Source organism: Vicugna pacos, chromosome 21 (assembly GCF_048564905.1).
Source record: "Vicugna pacos chromosome 21, VicPac4, whole genome shotgun sequence".
Classification (NCBI taxonomy): Eukaryota; Metazoa; Chordata; class Mammalia; order Artiodactyla; family Camelidae; genus Vicugna; species Vicugna pacos.
Window position 1 is genome coordinate 6437960 of NC_133007.1, and position 5755 is coordinate 6443714.

Sequence of the window (5755 nt, forward strand, 5' to 3'; positions counted from 1 at the left end):
TCTGACCCCTGAGGGTGTTTCAGAATACAAGGGACAGCTCAGTTCACCTGCGACTCAGCCCCCTGAGAGTCAGGGTCTCCTCAGTGTCCACCTACACAGTGATCCCTAAGCTGAGCTGTTTCTCACATGGTGGTCAACCCACATCCCACCCAACATGCACCCTAGACCCAGGTTAGGTGGGAACACATCCACCCTGCTCAGCAATCCCAACCCTACCTTCCTCCGCTTCTCCCTACAAATGGACAGACTGTCCCTAGAAGCAGGTCAGTGCCAGCCACCAGCCACCAGCCACAAACATCCAACCCCTCCCATCCCGGTGCCGGGCCCCTGGCCTCCAGCCCCACTCCAAGCAGAGAGAGCCAGTGGAAGCAGGGAGGCTGCAAAAGGGAGAAGAGCATGAGAAGCCCCGTCATCAATCTCTGATGCCATTTCTTGCTATATTTTTTTTTGCATTGTGGTAAAATACACGTAACACAAAATCCACCATTTTAAAGCTTACGATTCAGTAGCATTTAGCACATTTACAATGTTGTGCAACTATCACCACTACCTAGTTTTGGGACGTTCTCATTTCTCCAAAGGAAACTCTGTACCCATCAAGCCGTCTCTGGCCAAGCCATCCCACTAATCAGCTTTCTATCTCTATGGATTTGCCTATTCTGAATATTTTATATAAATAGAGCACGTGTCCTTTCGTCTTTGGCTTCCTTGATGGTGTTTTGAATCCATCCTTATGCATGTTGAAAACCCTGAGGGTCTAGGCTCTAATGACAAAGAACAGGGTCTTGCCTGATGGACCCAAAACACCAACCAGATGGAGTCTTGAGAAACATGGCCCACCTGCCTTCACACATAGAAGCTGAGTATCCTCACCCTACAGAGGGCCAGGCCCACCTACTTAGTCGAGGCTCTGTGAGGCCCCAAGAGATCTAAACTAGAGGCAGAAGCTACAGCTTCCCTGAGCAACCCAAATGGGGGGCTTCAGCTTAGAGGAAATGACAGGGAGGTAAAGGAAAGGCCTGGGGCAGTCAAGGAAAGCTTCACAGAAGAAGCAGCGCTGATTCTGGTCCTGAAAAGGTGGTCAGGACTCACAGAGATGGCATTTAACTGCCATCTATATTTGGATATTCCCAATGTCTACCTCCACCTTTGACTTCATCCCTGAACTCCTGACTCATGCATCCAGTTGCCCACAAGGCATCTCCACCTGGGAGTCTGACAGGCTTCTCCAAATGAAAATTCATTTGCCTGCTCTCTACCCCAGTTGCTCAAGTCAGAAACATTAGGAACCCACCCTCAACTTCTTCCTTTCCCTAATACAGCACGTTCAATCCATCAGCAAATTGTATTGTCTCCACGTGCAAAATATGTGTGGAATTTGACCATTTCTCACTAACAGCACTGCTGCTACACTGTCCCAAGCCACCATCCTCTCTCACGTGGACCACCTCAACTGTCTCCCAACTCATCCCTCTTCTCCTACCTGCCCCATTAGAGTCTATTTCTCAGAAGCAAGCAGTGTGATTCTTGCATAATGTAGGTCACAGCACATCAATTCCCCAGCTCAAAACTCATCAATGACTCATCACATTTTTTTTTAAGGGAGGTACTGGGGATTGAACCCAGGACCTCATGCATGATAAGCATGCACTCTATCACTGAGCTATACCTACTCCCTCCCCAACATATTTAGAATAAAATCCAGAATCTTGTCTGTTGCTTACAAGCCACCCTGATCGGTCCCTGACTTCTTCCTCCATTCCCATCCCGCTGCCTTCACTCACTGTACTCCAGCTTTCCTGTCCTCCTTGCTCTCCCTGGAACATCTCCTGCCTCAGGACCTTTGCACTTGCTGTTCCCGCTACCTAAAACACTCTTCCTCACGATATTCACATGGCTTGCTCCCTACCTCAGGTCTTTTTCACATGTCACTTCCCACAGAACAGAAAGACCTTCCATGATCTCCCAAGCTAAATAGAAACCCTCTCTCCTCACATTTTAGTTCCTTATAGAGTCTTATTTTTCATAGAACTAGTCATTAACTCATATATATATATATATATATATGCACACACAAATGTGTTTTCATAAAAATAATCATTACTTGGCAAAAAATAAATACACATACATAATACATACACAGACATCTATGCACATCTATCTTCCCCATTAGACTATGAGCTCCATGAGGGAGGCCTGTTTACCTTATTCACCACCATATATTCAATGCATAGAATAGTGTGTGGCATATAATAGAAGCTTCTTAAAGTTTTTTTGGAAAAAATGAACAAAGGAGAGAAAATTGGGTGTGTCAGGGCCACAAAGAGGCCATTTCTGCTAAGAGCATAAGTCAGGGAGCGGAAGAAAAGAGTCCTCCCCTTCTAACTCCTCACGTGGTGTAGACGGGCCTTGAGCACTCAGTCCCTCCCATCCTTCTGCCCTCTCACCTTTCATCATGTCCGCCGTCCCTTGCCCACCCCCCACCTCCACACACTCTGCCCACAGAGCTGCTGCTTCCTGCCCTCCGGACAGCCATGCTCTTGCACCCCTCTGGATTGCAGCTGCCCCTCTGATTTCACTGCTTTTCACCTTTCAAGCTGGGCCTCAGCTGTGAGCAACCTGCGTGACACCCCCGGGAAGAGCTGGCTGCACCCCTGCTCGGTCCCCAGCACCTTGCAGCAGAGCTCTGTCAGCACACATCACACTGCATTGTAATCATCTGTTTACAGGTTCATCTCCCTTATTAGACAGTGAGCCCAAGGGAAGGGACCCTGTTTTCACATTTACACCCTGTTTTACATTTAAATGTCTCTCCTCTTACAGGGGCAGAAAAGAACCTGGTTCTTACCAGGCACTTCAATCCTTGATGAATAAATGCTTCAATCAATTAACCCAACTAGAATTCCTCTTAGGTTCACTAGTTTTGCTAATGGCATCCCTCTGTCTAAACCAACTGTGACTAAGATAGTTATAAAATAGTCACTGGCGTTAGAAATGTAGTAATTCTTTGGACACTTTCTTTTTTAATATTAATTTATTCATCCATAAACTCTTCACTTTTTGGGAGTGGGGGGTGCTGAGTGGGGGGAGATAATTATGTATTATGTATGTATTTTGATGGAGGTACTGGAGATTGAACCCAGGACCTCAAGCATGCTAAGCACACACTCTACCACTGAGCTATACCCTCTGCCCCTGGACAGTTTCTATGCATCCTTCAAAGTACAGTTCTGAACATGTCATGACCCTGCTCAAAAACCTTCCATGGCTCCCTATTACCTAACAGAATAAACTCATTAACATAGACTTTAAGGTCCCCCATGATCTGGCCTCAATCTGCCTCTCTTGACCTAATTCCTACTTAACCACCTACCACCTTCTTTACACTCCAACAAACCAAAGTACTCATCTTTCCCGAAATACACACTTTCCAATAGCTCTGCCTGTCTTTTCGTTATTCCACTGTTCGAGAATGTCCTTTTTTCTCTCTTATCACGGTTTATTGAGATTCTACTCAACTTCAGCACTATGTATTTATTCCTGCCTCGGGTATTCACTGGGTGTGTGCCATGTCGGGCATCACTCTGCATGCTGGGAATGTTCACAGCAGCTCACTCTGCTAAATGGGGTGCACAAAACCCCTGCCTTCATGGAGCTTTCCTTTCAACCAAACAAGGCACACAAGCTGCTTTCATGCAGTATATAGTCTAGTGGGAAAGATAAATGTGTGTGTGTGTGTGTGTGTGTGTGTGTGTGTGTGTGTTTGCCCTGTAATGACTAGCTGTACAGAAATTAGAATATAAAGCTGTGCAATGAAACAGAATGTGATGGTGGTCACAGGAGGCCTTCCTCTGGAGGCAACACTTGAGCAGAGACCTGAATGAAAGGAGCAGAGACAATAATACATAAAGAAACAAAATCATTTTGATAACATAGAAATCATAAAGAGATGCCAGGGTGCTATTGCAGAGGAGCCAACAGTAAGGTGAGGGGAGCGACTATCACATATACGGTGATCCCAAAAGGCCCCTCTGCGGAGGTGCCGTTTGAGCTAAGAGTGAAGATGCAAAGGAGCCAGCCAGGAAGGCAGCTAAGGAATGCGTACTCCAGAAAGAGAAAGCATTGTCCAGTGGGGTGAGGAAAGATGAGTCCCAGGACTAGAACGTGGGCCAGCAGAGCAGACCTAATAGGAGGAAGGGCAGGTTGGCACCAGGAAGGGTGGCCAGGGAGCCAGGGGTAGATGGTGTGAGTCCCCTCTTTGCCTGGCAAAGAGCTGGGGGAGGGGGGAGGCAACAGTCTTCACCCACTTGCTGTCAACCTGCTTCCCCCTTCAGCATTTCCCAGGCTCCCTTGACAACCATCTTCAAGCAAAGTCTGGCCACTGGGAAACCCCAGTGAGAGACCAGAAGATAGGGAGAAGGAAGAAGCCAGAGCATGTCTCCCTCCCCCTCTTGCCTCCAGCTGGCATTTTCTGACAACAGCCTTGTTTCCTTTGTCATCACAGATTCCCACCAGACAGCACCCTGCTCCGAGGTCCAAACTGCCACCAAGGGGACCCACTGTGGTTGAGTAGCTTCTGGGTTCTAAGCTTGTGTCCCTCCAGCCTGGCAGTGGCTTCCTGCGCTAGGTTGCTTCCCATCTTCTATTTGTTTCTATGCAACAAAATCCTTGTATTAACATTCCCTGTTGGAAATACCTAAAGCTGTTTCACTGCCAATACAGGAATGTAAAAAGGGTTTTGAAGAGGGGAGTGGCAGGATCTTGACTTATCCTTTGGAATGATTATTCTGGTTGCTGCCAAAATTACTGATAGGAGGGGAAGTGGGGTAGAATGTTAAACCCCCAAGCAACAGGTGGTTGTGCCCAGGGCTTTGGCAGTGACCAGAAATAAAGGTGAGACTTAAACTCTGCTGGAGGAAGACGCTAAGCAAACTGGCGACAGATTGGATGCGAGGGATGAAGAAAAAAGAAGAATCAGTGACGAATCCTCTAAATTTTTGGCTGGAGCAACTGGGTGGGAAGCACAGAGATGGGAAGATAAGGGCAGAGGCAGTTTGGGGGTCAAATACCACGTCAAAGCATCTCTCTTCAGGGTGCATCCAGCAGCCCTTCCAGTAGGGTGTACTTTTTCCTTCCTTTGTAGTCACACAATGGTGGGAAGATGTAATTATCGAGCTGTATGTCCATCTGACTTACTTCCGCCACTAGACTGTAACTGCTGCAGCTCACTGTGTCTTGTTCCTCTCTGTGACCTCCCCAGCACCTAGGGCTCTCAGATGTGCAGCCATAGGACAAGGCACCGAGCTGGTGCCTAATAGAGCAGAATCGCCCCTGGGCAGCAGATCCCAAGTTTCCAGTCCCTTGCTGTACATAAAGATGTGGTTTTCAGCAACCACGTTGAGCCCTTGCTAACAGTCCTTGACGTCCTTCCCCAGCGCACAGATTAAACCCAGCCCCCTGCTGATGGGCAGCTGTCACTGACCTACAAGCCCAGATTCCATCTCTGCTCAGCCCAAGATTCCACCTCCTTTCCAGCAGGAAGGACACACAGAGGCTCAACAAATGACTGTGGAACTGAGTCAGACTGACATCGCCAAACAGCATGAATGGCATGTCTTCTTTCATTAGCTCTCTCAACTTCCTGCACTTTCCTAACTTCTCAGATACAAACTGCTATCTATAAAACAGATCAACAACAAGGTCCTACTGTTTAGCACAAGGAACTAGATTCAACATCTTGTAAGAACAAAGAATC

The 5755-nt window shown here is 47.4% G+C and overlaps 1 non-coding gene across 1 annotated transcript; it reads right to left on the minus strand.

Annotated features, from left to right (window-relative positions):
• Positions 1-1601: 1601 nt before the first annotated feature.
• Positions 1602-1676, minus strand: TRNAD-AUC (transfer RNA aspartic acid (anticodon AUC)). Its single transcript has one exon. It is a non-coding gene; the product is annotated as a tRNA-Asp (tRNA).
• Between the last annotated feature and the right edge of the window lie 4079 nt (positions 1677-5755).